Source organism: Leptonychotes weddellii, chromosome X (genome assembly GCF_054177405.1).
Source record: "Leptonychotes weddellii isolate Sample4059 chromosome X, ASM5417740v2, whole genome shotgun sequence".
NCBI lineage: Eukaryota > Metazoa > Chordata > Mammalia > Carnivora > Phocidae > Leptonychotes > Leptonychotes weddellii.
Genome location: NC_138385.1, coordinates 64826553 through 64847947, shown reverse-complemented (window position 1 = coordinate 64847947; position 21395 = coordinate 64826553).

Sequence of the window (21395 nt, the reverse complement as noted above, 5' to 3'; positions counted from 1 at the left end):
TTTGTTTTGTTTTTCTCATCTCCTTTAAGTGTAATGTTAGGTTGTGTTTTTAAGACTCTTCTTATCTCTTGAGAAATGCCTGTATTACTATATACCTCCCTTGTAGGGCATCCTTTGTTGCATCCCAAAGGTTTTTAACTGTCATGTTTTCATTTTCATTTGCTTCCATATATTTTTAATTCTTCTTTAATTTCCTCGTTGACCCACTCATTTTTTAGTAACATGTTCTTTAATATTCATGTATTGGTGTTTCTTCCAAATTTTTCTTGTGATAGAGTTCAAGTTTTAAAGTATTGTGCTCTGAAAATATGCATGGTATTATTTCAGTCTTTTTGTACCAGTTGAAGTCCTGATTTGTGACCCAGTATGTGATTTATTCTGGCGAATGTTCCATATGCAGTTGAAAAGAATATGTATTCTGCTACTTTAGGGTGAAATGCTCTAAATATATCTTTGAAGTCCATCTGGTCCAGTGTGTAATTCAAAGCCCTTATTTCTTGATATTATGCTTAGATGATATGTCCATTGCTGTGAGTGGGGTGTTGAAGTCCCCTTCTATTATTGTATTATTATCAATGTGTTTCTTTCTTTGTTATTAATTGATTCATATATTTGGCTGCTCCCAAGTTAGAGACATAAATATTCACAATTGTTAGATCTTTTTGTTGGATAGACCCCTTTATTATGATATAGTGTCCTTCTTCATCTCTTATTGCAATCTTTGTTTTAAAATCTAGTTTGTCTGATATAAGGATGGCTACTCCAGCTTTCTTTTGATGTCCATTAGCATGGTAGATGGTTCTCCACCCCCTCACCTTCAATCTAGAGGTGTCTTTGGCTCTAAAATGAGACTCTTGTAAGCAGCATATTTGACGGGTCTTGTTTTTTGTGGTTTTTGTTTGTTTGTTTGTTTGTTGTTATTTTTTTAAATCCATTCTGATACCCTATGTCTTTTGATTGGAGCATTGAGTCCATTTACATTCAGAGTAATTATTGAATGATAAGAGTTTAGTGCCATTGTATTACCTGCAAAGTCACTGTTCCTATAGATTATCTCAGTTCCTTTCTAGTTTTTGTTACTTTTGGTCTCACTTTCCACTCAAAAGGTCCCCTTTAATATTTCTTGTAGGGCTTGCTTTGTGTTCATGAACTCCTTTATTTTCTGTTTGTCTTGGATACTCTTTATCTTTCTTCTATTCTGAATGACAGCCTTGCTGGATAAAGTATTCTTGGCTGCATATTTTTTTTCCATTTAACACGTTGAATATATCATGCCAGTCCTTTCTGGTTTGCTAAGTCTCTGTGAACAGGTCTGCTGCCAGCCTTATATGTCTATGCATGTAGGTTATGCACTTTTTCTCCTGAGCTACTTTCAGAATTCTTTCTTTTCTTTACCTTTGTATTTTGCAAGTTTCACTATAATATGTCATGGTGTTGACTTGTTTTGTTGATTTTGAGGGGAGTTTTCTGTGCCTCTTGAACATGAATGCCTGTTTCTTTCCCCAGATTAGGGAAGTTCTCAACTATAGTTTGTTCAAATAACCCTTCAGCCCCTTTTTCCCACTCTTCTTCTGGGACTCCTATGATACAGATATATTTTTTGTTCTATGGGATCACTGAATTCCCTAAGTTTACCTTCATGATCTAATAGTTTTCTTTCCCTCTTTTTTCAGCTTCATTAGTTTCCATCATTTTATCTTCTATATCCCCTATACTCTCTTCTGCTTCTTCATTCTTTGTAGTGATTATATTAAATCTGTTTTGTATCTTAGTCATAGCAATTTTTATATCAGCTGACTAGTTTTTAGGTCTTTATCTCTGCAGCAAGCGTTCTCTGATGTCTTCTATGCTTTTTTTAAGTACAGCTAGTAGTTTCATGACTGTTTTCTAAATTCTTGTTCAGATATATTGCTTATGTCTACTTTGAGCATGTCCTTTGTTGTGATATCTTCCTGACCTTTCTTTTGGGGAGAATTTCTATGTCTTGTCAATTTGGCTAAGTTTATATCTTTTGCATGCTATGAAAGGTTGTTATGTTTCCTGCACCTCAGAATAATGCTATTTTATGAAGTGGTCATTCACTGTCCAGGACTTGGCACTTCAGGATGTGTTTCTGGTGTATGCTGTGTGCACTCTGCTGTTGCATTTTTGGCTCTCTTTCCCACTGGTCTGTCCTCTGCGGAGTTCTTCCTTCTTTGCAGTGTGGAGTGTTTGTACCTTTATCTAGGTGTGCTTCAATTTGTCTGTTTAAAAAACCTGGGAAAAAAAGGAAGGAAGGAAGAAAGGGAAAAAAGAAAAGAAAAGCCTGTTTCAAAATAAAAAGAAAAGGAAAAGTAATGGGGCAAAAAAAACCAGACAATTGAAAAAGCTATAAGCTGATTCCAAAGAAAAATAAAGAAAAAAAATTAAGAAATAGAAAAGAGAAAAAGAAGCCTAATCCAGAAAGAGAGAAATGGAAGTGGTTCATATATACAATGGAATATTACTCAGCCATCAGAAAGGATGAATACCCAACTTTTACATCAACATGGATGGGACTGGAGGAGATTATGCTAAGTGAAATAAGTCAAGCAGAGAAAGTCAATTATCATATGGTTTCACTTATTTGTGGAACATAAGGAATAGCACGGAGGACATTAGGAGAAGGAAGGGAAAAATGAAGGGGGAGAAATCGGAGGGATAGATGAACCATGAGAGACTATGGATTCTCAGAAACAAACTGAGGGTTTTAGAGGGGAGGGTGGAGGGGGGATGGGTTAGCCCAGTGATGGGAATTAAGGAGGGCATGTACTGCATGGAGTACTGGGTGTTATATGAAAACAATGAATTGTGGATCACCACATCAAAAACTAATGATGTATTGTATGGTGACTAACATAACATAATAAAATTAAATTTAAAAAAGACCCTTTACCCCCTAAAAAAGGAAAAGGAAATGAAAAAACAGACTAACAAACAAAAAACCATAAGCCTGATTCCAAAGGAGAAAAAAGAAAAGGAAAAAGAAAGAAAGACGAAAGAAAGAAAGATGAAAGAAAGAAAGAAAGAAGAAAAAAAGAAGTAATACAGCCTGGTCCTATTTCCACCAGAACTGAAGGGGACGCTATGGGGCACTGTATGTTCAGTAGACTTGGTGAATGCCGAGTGTTGCCTGTATTTTTCTTCTGGGTGAGAGGCCTGCCATGCTGGCTCAGAGTCAGTTCTGCCCCAGTAAAAGAAAAGCACGTCCCAAGCACAAGAGTGCGGGGTTTGATATAAGCAGCTTCCACCTCCACTGGGGGCCACTGTGCTGCTCTCTGATATCCTGCTGAGTTGGTATCAAGGGTAAAATGGCACCCCATTCTCTGGTCCCTGGACAGGGGCTCTAACACCCCAAGCTGTTCAGGAAGCCCTCACAGAAAAGCGAGGGCCATCAGCATGCCTGGAGCCCACCTCTCCTGCATTTATCTCTGGTGAGGCTGGGATTCAAAACTCCAAATCTGTGTTTTATCTTTGTCATGCTGCTGGGATTCAAAACTCCAGATCTTAAAGGAGCCAGCACTGCTTGGATCTGCTCCCTCCTCCAGATTAGAGGATCGCTGTGCTCTGACTAGTGCCCTAGAAAAACAGTCTACCACCTGTGCAGTGTCCAGAGTCTATGCTGTGGCAACAAGAAATGGAGTAGCTAGTTTAGCCACCCTCTGCCCGTGCCTTGGACACTTGACAATGAAAGGCTGTTTGCTGGCATCTGCAGGGTCTTTTGTCCTTGGAGAATCAATATGCCCTCTTCTAAATGTACTCCAGAAAGGGGAGCTATCTCTCCCAGTGTGACCCCTGAGATCCCACACTACCTTGGGTGTGCTTCTGGGCCAGAGCCCTCCTTCTCCCCAGGAGCACATGCTACATCTCCCCTTTGGTGAAAGTCCAACACATACAAAGTTCAGAGTTTGAGCTACATTCACTGTTGGCAAAAAAAAACCCTGTCCCAATCAGTTCTCCTAGCTCCCCAGTCTATCCTCTGAGAAGTTTTTTTCTTGTGCAAACCCCATCCCACACTCTCTCAACACCACTCTCCCTTTTCTCTCTCTGTGGAAAGGGTTTCATGTCTTCCACAGCACAGCAGCTTTTTTCTCTCCCAATTCCTTTCCACGCATCTCGCACCTGCCATGTTTTCTTTGTCCAACCATGGAAATACTCTTCAAATCGTCAGATAGATTTCCTTGGTGTTCCAAGTTATCTGATCTCAATACAATTGTGTTCAAGGGACAAGAAAGGCCCCAGGTCCCCCTACTTCTCTGCCATCTTAACTCCACCCCCTCAATATCATGTTTCTTAATATCAGATTTCCCCAACTATCTAGTAAATTTTTTTTAATGTTTGTTCAAATCAAGATTTATTTATTTATTTATTTTTAAAGATTTTATTTATTTATTTGACAGAGAGAGACACAGCGAGAGAGGGAACACAAGCAGGGGGAGTGGGAGAGGGAGAAGCAGGCTCCCCGCAGAGCAGGGAGCCCGATGCGGGACTCGATCCCAGGACCCTGGGATCATGACCTGAGCTGAAGGCAGTCGCTTAACCAACTGACCACCCAGGCGCCCTCAAATCAAGATTTAAACAAGAGTCATACATAGAATAATTTAATCCATATGAGAAGGAACCAGGTATGCCAAAGATTGAGGAAAGAGTGTTCTTGGCTAGGCAGAGTACAAAAGCTGTGATATGGGGATAAGCTTGCCTTTTAATAACTGACAGAAGTTCAGCACAACTAGGGCATATTGAGTACAGTGATCAGTGGGAGAAGCATTCAGGTGCAAGAGTGGAAGAAGGAAGATCACTTAAGAGGCTACTATAGTGATCCAGGACAAAAAAAAAATGATGAAAACCTGACTAGTATGTTGGGAGTGGATGTGGAGAAAAGGAAGTGTATTGATGATTGAGGGGACACTGATAACACTCAGATTTCTGTTTTGGGGGACTGGGGACACAGAGGTGTCATTTAGAGAGATAGAGTGTTTTCCAATAATCAACACAGTAAGTAGGAATTAAACCTTGGTATGCAACCAAAGTATACTTTTCAATATTCCTGGTATTCCACAGATTCTTTGTAACTGAGGTAACTGCAGAAATACCTATTTTGTTGACTTCCAAAGATTAGGGTTCATTGCAATGGGTCCCAGAAAATAATATCCCTGTCTCTGGTAAACACACTCTCATCAGAGAACCATGAGGTTTGTGCTTATTTTGGTACCACCTCTAGCATACAGTGCAGCAGTTCATCTCCACTGAGCTTACAATTATAAAAACAAGAGATGCAGATACAACAATTTCTATTAAACATAACTTTCAAGTTCTAGTTTTTAATAATGGCATCACCCAATCACCTTGGCTCAAAATGGATCATTGATTTTTTTTAAAGATTTATTTATTTATTTATATGAGAGAGAGCACATGAGAGGGGGGAGGGTCAGAGGGAGAAGCAGACTCCTCGCCGAGCAGGGAGCCCGATGCGGGACTCGATCCAGGGACTCCAGGATCATGACCCGAGCCGAAGGCAGCCGCCCAACCAACTGAGCCACCCAGGCACCCCTGGATCATTAATTTTTAACATTGTTTTATGCCCTAAGTTATTTGTTTCTAAATTTTCATTATCTCGTTCTTCAAATACTTCTTTTATTGAGGATGTAGACATAATGGCCAAAAGCATATATTGTGAAGCTACACTGTCTGGATTTGACATCCCCAGTCTACCATCATTAGCAGAAAGTTACTTCACCTTTTTTGCCTCACTTTACTTATCTAGGGATATTAATAGTGTGAAACACTTAGAATAATATCTGCCATATAGGAAACATTCAACAAATATTAGCTATTATTAAGGTGCTCTCAGTTCCAATCTCACTGCCACCACCCCCCCCCAAGGCTTTTTGTCTTGTTTAATTCTTTTTCCCAACAACTTTGATGAACTGTAGTTGAGAATTAAAATTGTATATATATATGAGCTAGAGAACAATGGTGATGGAATAGAAGGACCCTAGGCTCACCTTGTCCCATTAATACGAACAGATAACTATCAAATCATCCTAAATATGCCAGAAATAGATGTGAAGACATACAGAACAAACTACACTACTAAAGGCAAAGGCGAGGCCACATCAAAGAAGGTAGGAAGTGTGGAGATGTGGTTTAGGGGAGAAATGGATTGCTGGTACTGCAAAAGGAAGGGATCCATGGTCACAGAGAAGGATGATAGAAGATCACACAGGGGAACACACAAGGAAAATGTTCACCCAAAGCCATTGGCTTGGAAAATGAGAGGGCCTGAATTTCCTGAGTTCTTGCAACCAGCAGGGCTTTGAGCCTGGAGTTTTAATGGCCAACAGGCTTGGCTGGCTATAGCACAAAGGGCACTGCTTTGCTCCTAGAGAGAAGGCAGGCAAAATACATGTCAGCAGACAACATGGAACCAGTGATCTCAAGAGCACCTGGGGCATACAGTGGGGATATTATTTGCTCTTCTCAGTGCATGTCCCTGAGAGGCAGCATTCACAGAGATACCTCTCCAGAAGCAACAGAAGTGGCAGGTGCTATTTTCTTCACCCAGCCCTTAGCATAAACACAGAACCACCTACAGAAAGCAGCACAGTGCCCACTGACTGCCTAACTTGCATATAAAAAGACCCATAACCACACAAATTGGTGGGAATGCCCTTTCAGTCACACTTGCCTCAGTCCCTGCCCAGCAGACCCCTCCCCCAGAAAACCAGCACAGATACCTGCTCACAACACATCTCCTGACCAGAGAGTGCTGCAAGGCCTCAGTTCCAATAAAGGTGGTGAGAGATCTCATTTCACAAGCAGACCAAGCACACGTAGTTAAAACTCAACCACATCAAGGCAGGAGCCAAACACTACCCACAGTAGGCAAGGAGAGCCTCTGAAGATGACTGGCCTGAAGGATAGAGCAGACAAAATACAGCAGCAGTGTGCATGCTGCACACACCAGAGACACTCTCTGAAGTGCCAAGCACTCACACTACATGACCTCTTCATAGGGCCATTATTTTCAGGATCAGGAGACATAACAGGCTTTTCTAACACACAGAAGAGGGAAGAGACATTGACAAAGGAATTTATCCCAAAAGAAAGAAAAAGATAAGGCCAAATCCAGAGATCTAAGTGAAACAGATATAAGTAAAATGCTTGATTGGGGATTTAGAGGAATAATCATAAGGATACACACGGAGCTTGAGAAAAGTATACAAATAATCAGTGAGACACTTAGCACAGAGACCAAAGAGTTAAAAAAAATAAACAGAAATGAAGAGTGCAATAAATGAGATTAAAAACAAGCTTGATGCAATGAACAGCTGGATGGAAGAATCAGAAGAATGAATTAGTGACCTAGAAAACAAAGTATGGAAAATAATGAAGTTCAACAAAAGAGAGGAAGAATTAATGCAACATGAGAATAGACTTAGGGAACTCAGTGACTCTGTTAAACATACTAACATTTCTATTATAGGAATCCCAGAAGAAGCACAGAGAGAAAAGGGGGCAGAAAATTTATTTGAAGAAATAATAGCTGAAAACTTCCCTAATCTGGGAAAAGAAACAGACATCTGGATCCAGGAGGCACAGAGAACTCCCATTAAAATCAACAAAAGCAGGCGAACACAAAGACATATTGTAACTAAATTTGAAAAATATAGTGATGAAAATAAATCTTAAAAGCAGCAAAACGAAAGAAGTCCTTAACGTACATGGGAAAACCCATAAGAATAGCCAGAGATATCTCAACAGAAATGTGCTGAGCCAGAAAAGAGTGTAATGATATATTCAAAGTGCTGAATGGGAAAAATCTGCAGCCAAGAATACTTTATCCAGGAAGGCTATCATTCAGAATAGGAGGGAGAAAGAATTTCCCAGACAAAAACTGGATAGCACCATTCAAAAGAATGAAACTGGACCACTTTATTCCACCATACAATAAATAAATAAATAAATAAATGGATGAAAGACCTAAATGTGAGACAAGAAACCATTAAAATACTAGAGGAAAACACAGGCAGTAACCTCTTTGACATTGACCATAACAACTTCTTACTAGATATGTCTCTTGAGGCAAGGGAAAGAAAACCATAAATACACTATTGGGACTTCATCAAAATGAGAAGCTTCTGAACAGTGAAGGAAACAACCAACAAAACTAAAAGGCAACTTATGCAATGGGAGAAGATATTTGCAAATAACATCTGATAAAGGGTTGGTATCCAACATATATAAAGAATTTAAGAAACTCAACACCCAAAACACAAGTATTCCAGTAGAAAAGTGGCCTAGAACACATGAATAGACATTTTTGCAAAGAAAACATACAGATGCTCAACAGACATATGAAAACATGCTCAACATCACTGATCATCAGGGAAATACAAATAAAAACTACAATGAGGTATCACCTAACACCTGTCAGAATGGCTAAAATTAACAATGCAGGGAACAGGTGTTGGCCATAATGCAGAGAAAGGGGAACCCTCTTACAGTGTTGGTGGGAATGTAAACTGGTGCAGCCACTCTGCAAAATAGTATGGAGGTTTCTCAAAAAGTCAAAATTAGAACTACTCTATGATCCAGCAATTGCAGTACTAGGTATTTACCCACAGAATACAAAAATACAGATTCAGTGGGGTACATGCACCCTGATGTTTATAACACCATTATCAACAATAGCTGAATTATGGAAAGACCCCAAATGTCCATTCACTGATGAATGGATAAAGAAGAAGTTTTATATATATATATATATATATATATATATATGTATATATACATATATATATATATACACATATACACACACATATACATATATATATCTTATATATATAACATATATATAATGGAATATTAATCATAATAAAGAATGAAATCTTTCCATTTGCAATGATGTGGATGGAGCTAGAGCATACTGTGAAATGAGAACTCAGCCAGAGAAAAACAAATACCAATGACTTCACTCATATGTGGAATTTAAAAAACAAAGAAATGATCATAGGGGAAAAGGAGAGGCAAACCAAAAAAAACAGACTCTTAGCTATAGAGAACAAACCAATTGTTTCCAGAGGGCAGGTGGGTGGGAGGATGGGTTAAACTTGTGATGGGGATTAGGGAGTAAACTTGTGATGGGGATTAAGGAGTGAACTTGTGATGAACACCGGGTGTTGTATGTAAGTATAGAATCACTGAATTGTACACCTGAAACTAATATTATGCTATATATTAACTAACTTGAATTTAAATTAAAAAAAAAACACAAGCCTTTGGGAATAGCTGTATGCTTAACACATGGAAAACACACTGTGTATAAACTTTCTGTCAAGTAACATCAACTTTCATTAAGATATAAGTGTATGTAAAGTTATGTGTAGAAAGATATGAGAATAGCTGTATGCTTAACTCATTGGAACTACCATGTGTGTAATGCATCCTTCAACTAATGTCTTCTTTGAATAAGATATAGGTGTTTGTAAATGTATGTGTAGAAGCGTATGGAATATCCACATGTTTTATACTCTAAAACCACACTATATATAATCCCTCTTTCAAGTACCATCTTCTTTCATTAAAATTTTCTACCCATACCTGTAGAAGCATATGGGAATAGTCATATGCTTAACTCATTGACACTACACTATGTATAAATCATCGTTCAAGTAGCAACTTCCTTATTGATATATATGTGTTTATAAATGTATGTGTAGAAGCATGGGGGGAATACGCCTATTCTTACCTGAATGAAACCAAACGGTTTATAATGCAAGTTTCAAGTAACACCTTCTTTCATTAAGATATAAAGTATTTATAAACATGTTAGAAGCATATGGGAAGAGCCCTGTCCTTACCTCACAGAAACTATACTGTGTATTTTCCCTTGTTCAAATAACATCTTTCATTAATATATGTGTGTTTGTAAATGACTGCATAGGAGCATAAGGGAAGAGCCTTGTGCTTAAACACATTGAAACTACACTGTGCTTAAACTGTCATTCAAGTATCATCTTCTTTCATTAATATAAACCGCTAATAACTTATCCCTAACACTAGCCCTAACCCCTAATCCTTAACCCTAAATTTAAACCTCTGGAGAGTTCTCTAAACTGCAAGATATCAGGCATATACCCTAACCCAGGCCATAAAACATAACTCTACATGAAAGAAGAAAAGAAGAAGAAGAAGGAAGAAGAAGAAGAAGAAGAAGAAGAAGAAGAAGAAGAAGAAGAAGAAGAAGAAGAAGAAGGAAGAAGAAAGAAGAAGAAGAAGAAAAGAAGAAGAAAGAAGAAGAAGAAGAAGGACGAGGAGGAGGAGGAAGAGGAGGAGGAGGAGAAGAGAAGGAAAAATAAGTGGTATATATGTATATATATACACAATGGAATATTGGTCAGCTATTAAAAAAAAATTAAATCTTGCCATTACCAACAACCTGGATGGAGCTAGAGAGGCATATGCTAACCAAAATTAGACATGCACAGAAAGACAAGTAACATGTGATTTGGAATCTAATAAGCGGCTGAGCAAAGGGGAAAAAAGAAAGAAAGAAAGGCAACATGAGAAACAGATCATCAACTATAGAGAACAAACTAATTGTTACCAAAGTGGAGGTGGGTAGGGGCATGGGTTAAAGAGGTGATAAGGATTAAGGTGTTCACTTGTTCTAATGAGCATCTGGTATTGTATGGAAGCATTGAATCACTCTTTTTTACCCTGAAACAAATGTTACATATATGGTAACTAACTGGAATTTAAATAAAAACTTAAGAAAAAAAGAGTTTCCCAGAAAAATAAGAACAAAAGCAGTTCGGGACTACTAAACCAGATGTGCAGGAAATATTGAAGGGGACTCACTGAGTGCAAAGGAGAGGCCTAAAGTGACAAAGACAAGAGAGGATCAGAGAAAATCTCCCAAAACAAGGACAAAACAAGTAACAAAGTGGCACTAAATACATACCTATCAATAATTACTTTGAATGTAAATGGATTAAATGCTCCAATCAAAAGACATAAGGTGTCAGAATGGATAAAAGAAAATAGACCCATCTATTTGCTGCCTACAAGAAACTCATTTTAGACCTAAAGACACCTGCAGACTGAAAATGAGGGGACAGAGAAATTTTATTACTCAAATGGCTGTCAAAAGAAAGCCAGAGTGTCGATACTTACATTAGACAAACTAGATTTAAAACAAAGACTTTAACAAGACACAAATAAGGGCAGTATCTAATCATAAAGATGACAATCCGGCAAGAAGATAAAACAATTGTATAAACATTTATGCACCCAACATGGGAGCAACCAAATATATAAAATAATTAATAACAAATATAAAAGGACTAATTGATAATAATACAACAATAGTAGGGGACTTTATTTTTTTTAAGATTTTATTTATTTGACACAGAGAGAGAGAACAAGCACAAGCAGGGGGAGCAGCAGAGGAAGAGGGAGAAGCAGGCTCCCCACTGGGCAGGAAGCCAGACACAGGGCTCGATCCCAGGATGCCAGGAACATGACCTGAGCCGAAAGCAGATGCTTAACCAACTGAGCCACCCAGGCGCCCAAGTAAGGGCCTTGAACACCCAACTACATCAATGAACAGAGGAACTAAACAGAAAATCAACAAAGAAACAATGGCTTTGAATGACACACTGTACCAGGTGGACTTACCAGACATATTCAGAAGATTCCATCCTAAAATAGCAGAGTACACATTCTTTTCAAGTGCACTTGGAACATTCTCTAGAATAGATCATATATTAGGTCACAAAAAAGACCTCAACAAATATGAAAAGATTTAAAATGTACCATACAACTTTTCTGATGACAATGCTATGAAACTAGAAGTCAACCATAAGAAAAAAATGTGGAGAGAACATAAATACATGGAGATTAAACAATATGCTACTAAACAATGAGTGAATCAACCAGAAAATCACAGAAGAAATTTAAAAATACATAGAAACAAATGAAAATGAAAACAATGGTCCAAAACCTTTGAGATGCAGCAAAAGCAGTTGTAAGGGGTAAGTATATAGTGATATAGGTCTATCTCAAGAAGCAAGAAAATCTCAAATAAACAACTCAACCTTACACCTAAAGAAGCTAGGATAAGAAAAACAAAGCCAAAGCCAGCAGAAGGAAGGAAATAAAGATTAGAGCAGATATAAATGATATACAAACTAAAAACTAAAATAAAATAATAAAACAGATCAATGAAACAAAGAGCTGGTTCTTTGAAAAATTAGTGAAATTGATAAACCTCTAGCCAGACCCATCAAAAAGTGAAAGGACCCAAATAAAAAAGAGGAGAAATAACAACCAACACCACAGAAATACAAACTATTATAAGAGAATATTATGAAAAACAATAAGCCCCAAAATTGGACAACCTGGAAGAAATGGATGAGATCTTAAGGTCATACAAACTACCAAAACTGAAAATTAAGAAATGACAACTTGAACAGAGCAATAGCCAGGATAAAAGTTGAATCAGTAATTGAAAAACTGCCAACAAACAAAACTCCAAGACAAGATGGCTACACAAGCGACTTCTACAAGACATTTAAGAAGAGTTAATACCTATTCTTCTCAAACTATTCAAAAAAATAGAAAAGGATGGAAAACTTCCAAATTCATTCTATGAGGCCTGCATTACCTTGTTACCAAAACCAGATAAAGACACCAATAAAAAACAAACAAACAAACAAAAGGAAGTACAGGCCAATATACATGATGAACACAGATGCAAAAATTCTCAATAAAATACTAGCAAACCGAATCCAACATTACATTAAAAAATTCATTCACTACAGTCAAGTGGGATTTATTCCTGGCTTAAAATGGTGGTTCATATTCACAAATCAATCAACATGATACACCACATTAATAAAAGAAAAGATAAGATCTATATGATTATTTCAATAGGTGCAGAAAAACCATTTGACGAAGTACAACATCCATTCATGATAAAAGCCCTCAACAAAGTAGGGTTAGAGGGAGCATACCTCAACATAATAAAGACAATATACAAAATACCCACAGCTAATATCATCCTAAATGGGGAAAAACTGAAAGGTTTTCCTCTACTGTCAGGAAGAAGATATGAATGTCCACTAACACCACTGTTATTTAACATAATACTGTAAGTCCTAGCCACAGGAATCAGACAATGAAAAGAAATAAAAAACATCCAGATCAGCAAGGAGAAAGTAAAACTTTCATTATTTGCAGGTAAATGTGATACTCTATGTAGAAAACCTGAAAGTCTCCACCAAAAAATAGCTGTTAGAACTGATAAAGGAATTGGGCAAAGTCACAGGATAAAATCAATGTAGAGAAACTGTTGCATTTCTATACACCAATAATGAAGCAACAGAAAATTAACAAAACAATCCATTTACAATTGCACCAAAACCAATAAAATACATAAGAATAAATGTAACCAAAGAGGTGAAAGACCCGTACTGTGAAAACTATAAACACTCATGAAAGAAATTAAAGATGACAAAAAGAAATGAAAAGACATTCCATGGTCATGGATTAGAAGAACAAATATTGTTTTTTTTTTAAATATTTTATTTATTTGAGAGAAAGAAAGAGACAGAGGGAGCATGAGGCAGGGAGGGTCAGAGGGAGACCACTCAGCGGGGAGTCTGATGCGGGACTCGATCCTTGGACTCCAAGATCATGACCTGAGCTGAAGGCAGTCACTTAACCAACTGAGCCACCCAGGCGCCCGGAAGAACAAATATTGTTAAAATGTCTATACTACCCAAGGAAATCTACACATTTAATGTAATTCATTATCAAAATACCAATAGCATTTTTCACAGAGTTAGAATAAACATTCCTAAAATTTGTATGGAACCACACAAGACCCTGAATGGCCAAAGTAACCTTGAAAAAAAAAAGGTGGAGGCATCACAATTGTTTACTTCAAGTAATGTTACAAAGCATTAGTAATCAAAACATTACAGTACTGGCACAAAAATAGACATGTAGATCAATGAAACAGAATAGAAAAACCAGAATGAAAAGGAAAGAAAGAGGGGCGCCTGGGTGGCTCAGTCATTAAGTGTCTGCCTTTGGCTCAGGTCATGGCCCAGGGTCCTGGGATCAAGCCCTGTGTTGGGCTTCCTGCTCAGCGGGAAGTCTGCTTCTCCCTCTCCCACTCCCCCTGCTTGTGTTCCCTCTCTTGCTGTGTCTCTCTCTGTCAAATAAATAAAATCTTTAAAAAAAAGGAAAGAAAGAAAGAAAAAGAAGGAAGAAAGAAAGAAAACAAGAAATGAACACACAAATATATGGTCAATTAATCTTCAACACAGCAGGAAAGAATATCAATGGGAAAAGAATGTTTTTTCAACAAACAGTGTTGGGAAAAGTGGACAACAATATGGAAAAGAATAAAAGTGGACCACTTTCTTACACCACAAAAAATAAATTCAAAATGGATGAAAGACCAAAATGTGAAGCCTGAAACCATAAAAATCCTAGAGGAGAGCACAGAGAGTAACTTCTTTGACATTGGCCAACGGAACTTCTTTCTAGATATATCTTCTAACACAAGGAAACAAAAGCAAATATAAACTGTCAGAACTACATAAAAATCAAAAGCTTCTGCACAATGAAGGAAACAATCAACAAAACAGAAGGCAACCTGTGGAATGGGAGAAGATATTTGCAAATGACATCTGATAAAGGGTTAGTATCCAATATATATAAAGAACTTATAAAACTAATCATCCAAACAATGAATAATCCAATTAAAAAATGGGCAGAAGACATGAATAGACTTTTTTCCAAGGAAGACATACAGATGACCACCATACACATGAAAACATGCTCAACATCACTCATCACCTTACTCCTGTCAAAATGGCTAAAATCAACAACACAGAAAACAACAGGTGTTAGCAAGGATGTGGAGAAAAAGGAACACTCATGCACTGTTGGTGGGAATGCAAACTGGTGCAGCCACTCTGGAGAAACAGAATGTTTTCCAGAAAAATCTCAGTATGGAGGTTCCTCAGAAATTAAAAATAGAACTACCCTATGGCTAAGCAATAACACTACAAAAATACTAATTCAAATGAATATGTGCACTGTGATGTTTATAGCAGCATTGTCTACAATAGCCATACTATGGAGACAGCCCAAGTGTCCATTGGCTGATGAATGGATAAAGAAGATATAGTATATATATACAATGGAATATTACTCAGCTTTAAAATAGAATGAAATCTTGCCATTTGCTGTGATGTGGATGGAGCTAGAGGTTATTAAGCAAAGTCAGAGAAAGACAAATACCATATGATTTCACTCATATGGAATTTAAGAAACAAAACAAATGAACATAGGGAAAAAAGAGGGAGGCAAATGAAGAAACACACTCTCTTTTTAAAAAGATTTTATTTATTTGACAGAGAGAGAAAGAGTGCACAAGCAGGAGGAGCCACAGGCAGAGGGAGAGGGAGAAGCAGGCTCCCTGCTGAGCAGAGAGCCTGACACAGGGATTGATCCTAGGACCCTGGGATCATGACCTGAGCTGAAGGCAGACGCTTAACTGACTGAGCCACTCAGGCACCCCAAAGAAACACACTCTTGACTGTAGAGAACAAACTGATTGTTACCAGCCCATGGGGGGGTGATGGGTTAAATAGGTGATGGGGATTAAGGAGTGCACTTGTGATAACCACCAGGTGTTGTATGGAAGTGCTGAATCACTATATTGTATACCTGGGACTAACATTACACTGTATGTTAACTAAGTAAAATTTAAATAAAAAATTTAATAAATAAAATTGTATATATTTAATATATGCAATTTATTAATTTGATATATGTACACATTGTGAAATATTCACCACAATCAAGCTAATTAACATATTCCTTACTTCATAGTTATTTTTTAGTAAGGTGAACACCTCTAAGTTCTACACTCTTAGCAAACTTCAAGTATACAGTACATTTTTAAATAAAGTCAAATTGTTTTATATTAGATGTCCAAGACTTATGTATCCTGCAAAACATACTTTGTACCCCTTAACAACTCACCAGCCCCTAGTAATCATAATTATTTTTAATATATATTTTATTTTAAATTACAGTATGATTAGTATTCAGTGTTATATTAGTTTCAGGTGCACAATATAATGATTCAACAATAACATAGATCACACAGGTCTAATCACAACAAGGGCACTCCTTAACTCCCATTACCTTTTACTCACCCAACCCCACCTCCACTCTGGTAACATCAGTTTGTTCTTTATAATTAAGAGTCTTGTTTTTTGGTTTGCCTCTCTCTCTTTTTCCCCCCTTTACTCATTTGTTTCATAAATTCCACATATGAATGAAATCATTTGGTATTTGTCTTTCTCTGACAGACTTATTTTGCTTAGCATAATACTCTCTAGCTCCATCCATGTCATTGCAAATGGAAAGATTTCATTTATTTTTATGGCTGAGTTATATATATATATTTTATTACTGATTCATTTTCTTTCCTGGTTATTAGGCTGCTCAAGTTTTTTATTTCTTCCTGTTTCAGTTTTGGTAGTTTATGTGTTTCTAGAAATTTATCCATTTCTTTCAGGTTGTCCAAATTGTTGGCATGTAGTTTTTCATAATATTCTCTTATAATGGCTTGTATTTCTGTGATATAGATTGTTATTTCTCTTCTCTATTTTGTGATTTTATTTATGTGCATCCTTTTCCTTTTCTTTTTGATAACTATGGCTAAGGGTTTATCAATTTCATTATTTTTTTCAAAGACCCACCTCTTTGTTTTATCTCTTCTAATTTTTTTTTTTTAGTTTCTAAAAACCTAAACTTCTAAAAAATTTAACTTTATTGTTTCTGCTCTAATCTTTATTATTTTGTTCCTTCTACTGCCTTTAAGCTTTGTTGTTCTTTTTCTGGCTTTTTTAGGTGTGGGGTTAGGTTGTTGGAGATTTTTTTTCTTCTTGAGATAGGCATGTATTGCTATATATTTCCCTCTTGGACCACTTTTGCTACATCCGCAATTTTGGGAGTGTTGTGTTTTCATTTTTATTTGCTTCCCTGTATTTTTAAAATTTCTTTTATTTTCTGGTTGACCCATTCATTCTTTAGTAGAATGTTGTGTAACCTTCTTGTATTTTTGGTCTTTCCAGATTTTTTAAAGATTTTATTTACTTATTTGAGAGAGTGGGGGGAAGGGGCAGAGGAAGAGGGACGAGCAGACTCCTTACTGAGCAGGGATCCCAACATGGGGCTTGATCCAAGGACCCTGGGATCATGACTTGAGCCAAAGGCAGACGCTTAACTGACTGAGATACCCAGACACCTCACGGTCTTTCCAGATTTTTTTATGATTTACCTTTAGTTTCAGACAGTTGTGGTTGGAAAAGGTCCATGGTATGATTTCAGTCTTTTTGTATTTGTTGAGGCCTGTTGTATAACCTAATGTGTAATCTATTCCACAGAATGTTCCCTGTGTGCGTCAAAAGAATGTGTATTCTTCTGTTTTAGAAATAAATGTTCTGAACATATCTGTTAATGCCACCTGGTCCAGTGTGTCATTCAAAGCCATTGATTCCTCATTGATTTTCTGTTTATTTGATATGCCCATTGATATAAGAGGGGTGATAAAAATGATTATTGCATTATTGTCAATTAGTTCTTTTATGTTTGTCATTAACTGTTTTATATATTGGGTGCTCCCATATTGGGTACATACATATTTCCACTTTTATACCTTCTGTTTGATTTACTCTCTTTGATTGTATTTATTGTCTTCTTTGTCTCTTGTTACAGGCTTTGTTTTAAATCTAATTTGTCTGATATAAGTGTTGCTACTCTGGCTTTCTTTTGACCCTCATTTGTAAGAAAAATGTTTCTCTGTCCCCTCACTTTGAATCTGCAGGTGTCCTTAGGCCAAAAATGAGTCTCTTGTAAGCAGCATATAGATGGGTCTTGTTCTTTTTATTCATTCTGACATCCTATGTCTTTGATTGGAACATTTATTCCATTGACGTTCAAAGTAATTATTAATAGATATGTATTTAGTGCTATTTTATTACTTCCTTTGACATTGTTTCTGAAGATTTTCTCTGATGCATTCTTTTTTTAAATTTTTTAATGTAATGTTAATCACCATACATCACATCATTAGTTTTTGATGTAGTGTTCCATGATTCATTGTTTGCGTATAACACCGAGTGCTCCATTCAATAGGTGCCCTCTTTAATACCCATCACCAGCCTAACCCATCGCCCCACACCCCTCCACTCTAGAACCCTCAGTTTGTTTCTCAGAGCCCATAGTCTCTCATGGTTCGTCTCCCCCTGCGACTTCCCCCCTTTCATTTTTCCATTCCTACTATCTTCTCTTTTTTTTAACATATAATATATTATTTGTTTCAGAGGTACATGTCTGTGATTCATCAATCTTACACAATTCACAACACTCACCATAGCACATACCCTCGCCAATGTCTATATCATCCAGCCACCCTATCCCACCCACCGCCGACCACTCCATCAACCCTGTTTGTTTCCTGAGATTAAGAATTCCTCATATCAGTGAGATCATATGATACATGTCTTTCTCTGATTGACTTATTTTGCGTGGCATAATACCCTCTAATTCCATCCACGTCGTTGCAAATGGCAAGATTTCTGGGTGTTTTTTTTTTTTTTTGATGGCTACATAATATCCCATTGTATATATATATACCACATCTTCTTTATCCATTCAACTGTTGATGGACATCTTGGCTCTTTCTATAGTTTAGCTATTGTGGACATTGCTGCTATAAACATTGGGATGGATGTACCCCTTCAGATCACTACATTTGTATCTTTGGGGTAAATACCCAGGAGTGCAATTGCTGGGTCATAGGATAGCTCTATTTCCAACTTTTTGAGGAACCTCCATACTGTTTTCCAGAGTGGCTGCACCAGCTTGCATTCCCACCAACAGTGTAGGAGGGTTCCCCTTTCTCCGCATCCTTGCCAACATCTATCATTTCCTGACTTGTTCATTTTAGCCATTCTGACTGGTGTGAGGTGGTATCTCATTGAGGTTTTGATTTGGATTTCCCTGATGCCGACTGATGTTGAGCACTTTTTCATGTGTCTGTTGGCCATTTGGATGTCTTCTTTGCAGAAATGTCCGTTCATGTCTTCTGACCATTTCTTGATTGGATTATTTGTTCTCTGGCTACTGAGTTTAATAAGTTCTTTATAGATTTTGGATACTAGCCCTTTATCTGATATGTCATTTGCAAATATCTTCTCCCATTCTGTCAGTTGTCTTTTGGTTTTCTTGATTGTTTCATTTGCTGTGCAGAAGCTTTTTATCTTGATGAAGTCCCAATAGTTCATTTTTGCCCTCGCTTTCATTGCCTTTTGCGATGTTTCTAGGGAGAAGTTGCTGCAGCTGAGGTCAAAGAGGTTGCTGCCTGTGCTCTCCTTTAGGATTTTGATGGACTCCTGTCTCACATTTAGGTCTTTCATCCATTTTGAGTCTATTTTTTTTAAGATTTTTTATTTATTTATTTGACAGAGAGAGAGATAGTGAGAGCAGGAACACAAGCAGGGGGAGTGGGAGAGGGAGAAGCAGGATTCCTGCCGAGCAGGGAGCCCAATGCAGGACTTGATCCCAAGACCCTGGGATCATGACCTGAGCCGAAGTCAGAAGCTTAATGACTGAGCCACCCAGGCGCCCCATTTGGAGTCTATTTTTGTGCATGGTGTAGGGAAATGGTCTAGTTTCATTCTTCTGCATGTGGCTATCCAATTCTCCCAACACCATTTGTTGAAGAGACTGTCTCTTTTCCATTGGACATTCTTTACTGCTTTGTCAAAGATTAGTTGACCATAGAGTTGAGGGTCCATTTCTGGGCTCTCTATTCTGTTCCATTGATCTATGTGTCTGTTTTTGTGCCAGTACCATACTGTCTTGATGATTACACCTTTGTAATAGAGCTTGAAGTCCAGAATTGTGATGCCACCAGCTTTGCTTTTCTTTTTCAACATTCCTGTGGCTATCGGGGGTCTTTTCTGGTTCCATATAAATTTTAGAATTATTTGTTACATTTCTTTGAAAATAGTTAATGGTATTTTTATAGGGATTGCATTAAATGTGTAGATTTCTCTAGGTAGCATAGACATTTTCACAATATTTGTTCTTCCAATCCATGACCATGGAATGTTTTTCCATTTCTTTGTGTCGTCCTCAATTTCTTTCATGAGCATTTTATAGTTTTCTGACTACAGATTCTTTGCCTCTTTAGTTAGATTTTTTCCCTAGGTATCTTATGGTTTTGGGTACAATTGTAGATGGGATCAACTCCTTAATTTCTGTTTCTTCTGTCTTGTTACTGGTGTATATAAATGCAACTGATTTATGCATTGATTTTATATCCTGCCACTTTACTGAATTCCTATATGAGTTCTAGCAGTTTTGGGGTGGTGTCTTGGGTTTTCCACATAAAGTATCAAATCTGCAAAGAGTGAGAGTTTCACTTCTTTGCCAATTCGGATGCCTTTTATTTCTTTTTGTTGTCTGATTGCTGTGGCTAGGACTTCTAGTACTATGTTGAATAGCAGTGGTGATGGTGGACATCCCTGCTGTGTTCCTGACCTTAGGGGGAAAGCTCTCAGTTTTTCCCCATTGAGAATGATATTCACTGTGGGTTTTTCATAGATGGCTTTTATGATATTGATGTATGTACTCTCTATGCCTACACACTGAAGAGTTTTAATCAAGAAAGGATGCTGTACTTTGTCAAATGTTTATTCTGCATCTCTTGAGAGGATCATATGGTTCTTGTTCTTTCTTTTATTAATGTATTGTATCACATTGATTGATTTGCCGATGTTGAACAAACCTTGCAGCCCAGGAATAAATCCCACTTGGTCGTAGTGAATAATCCTTTCCATGTACTGTTGGATCCTATTGGCTAGTATTTTGGTGAGAATTTTTGCATCCATGTTCATCAGGGATATTGGTCTGTAACTTTCCTTTTTTGATGGAGTCTTTGTCTGATTTTGGTATCAAGGTAATGCTGGCCTCATAAAACGAGTTTGGAAATTTTCCTTCCATTTCTATTTTTTGGAACAGTTTCAGAAGAATAGGTATTAATTCTTCTTTAAATGTTTGACAGAATTCCCCTGGGAAGCCATCTGGCCCTGGGATCTTGTTTTTTGGAAGATTTTTGGTTACTGCTTCAATTTCCTTAGTGGTTATAGGTCTGTTCAGGTTTTCTATTTCTTCCTGGTTCAGTTTTGGTAGGTGATACATCTCTAGGAATGTATCCATCTCTTCCAGATTATCTAATTTGCTGGCATATAGTTGCTCATAATATATTCTTA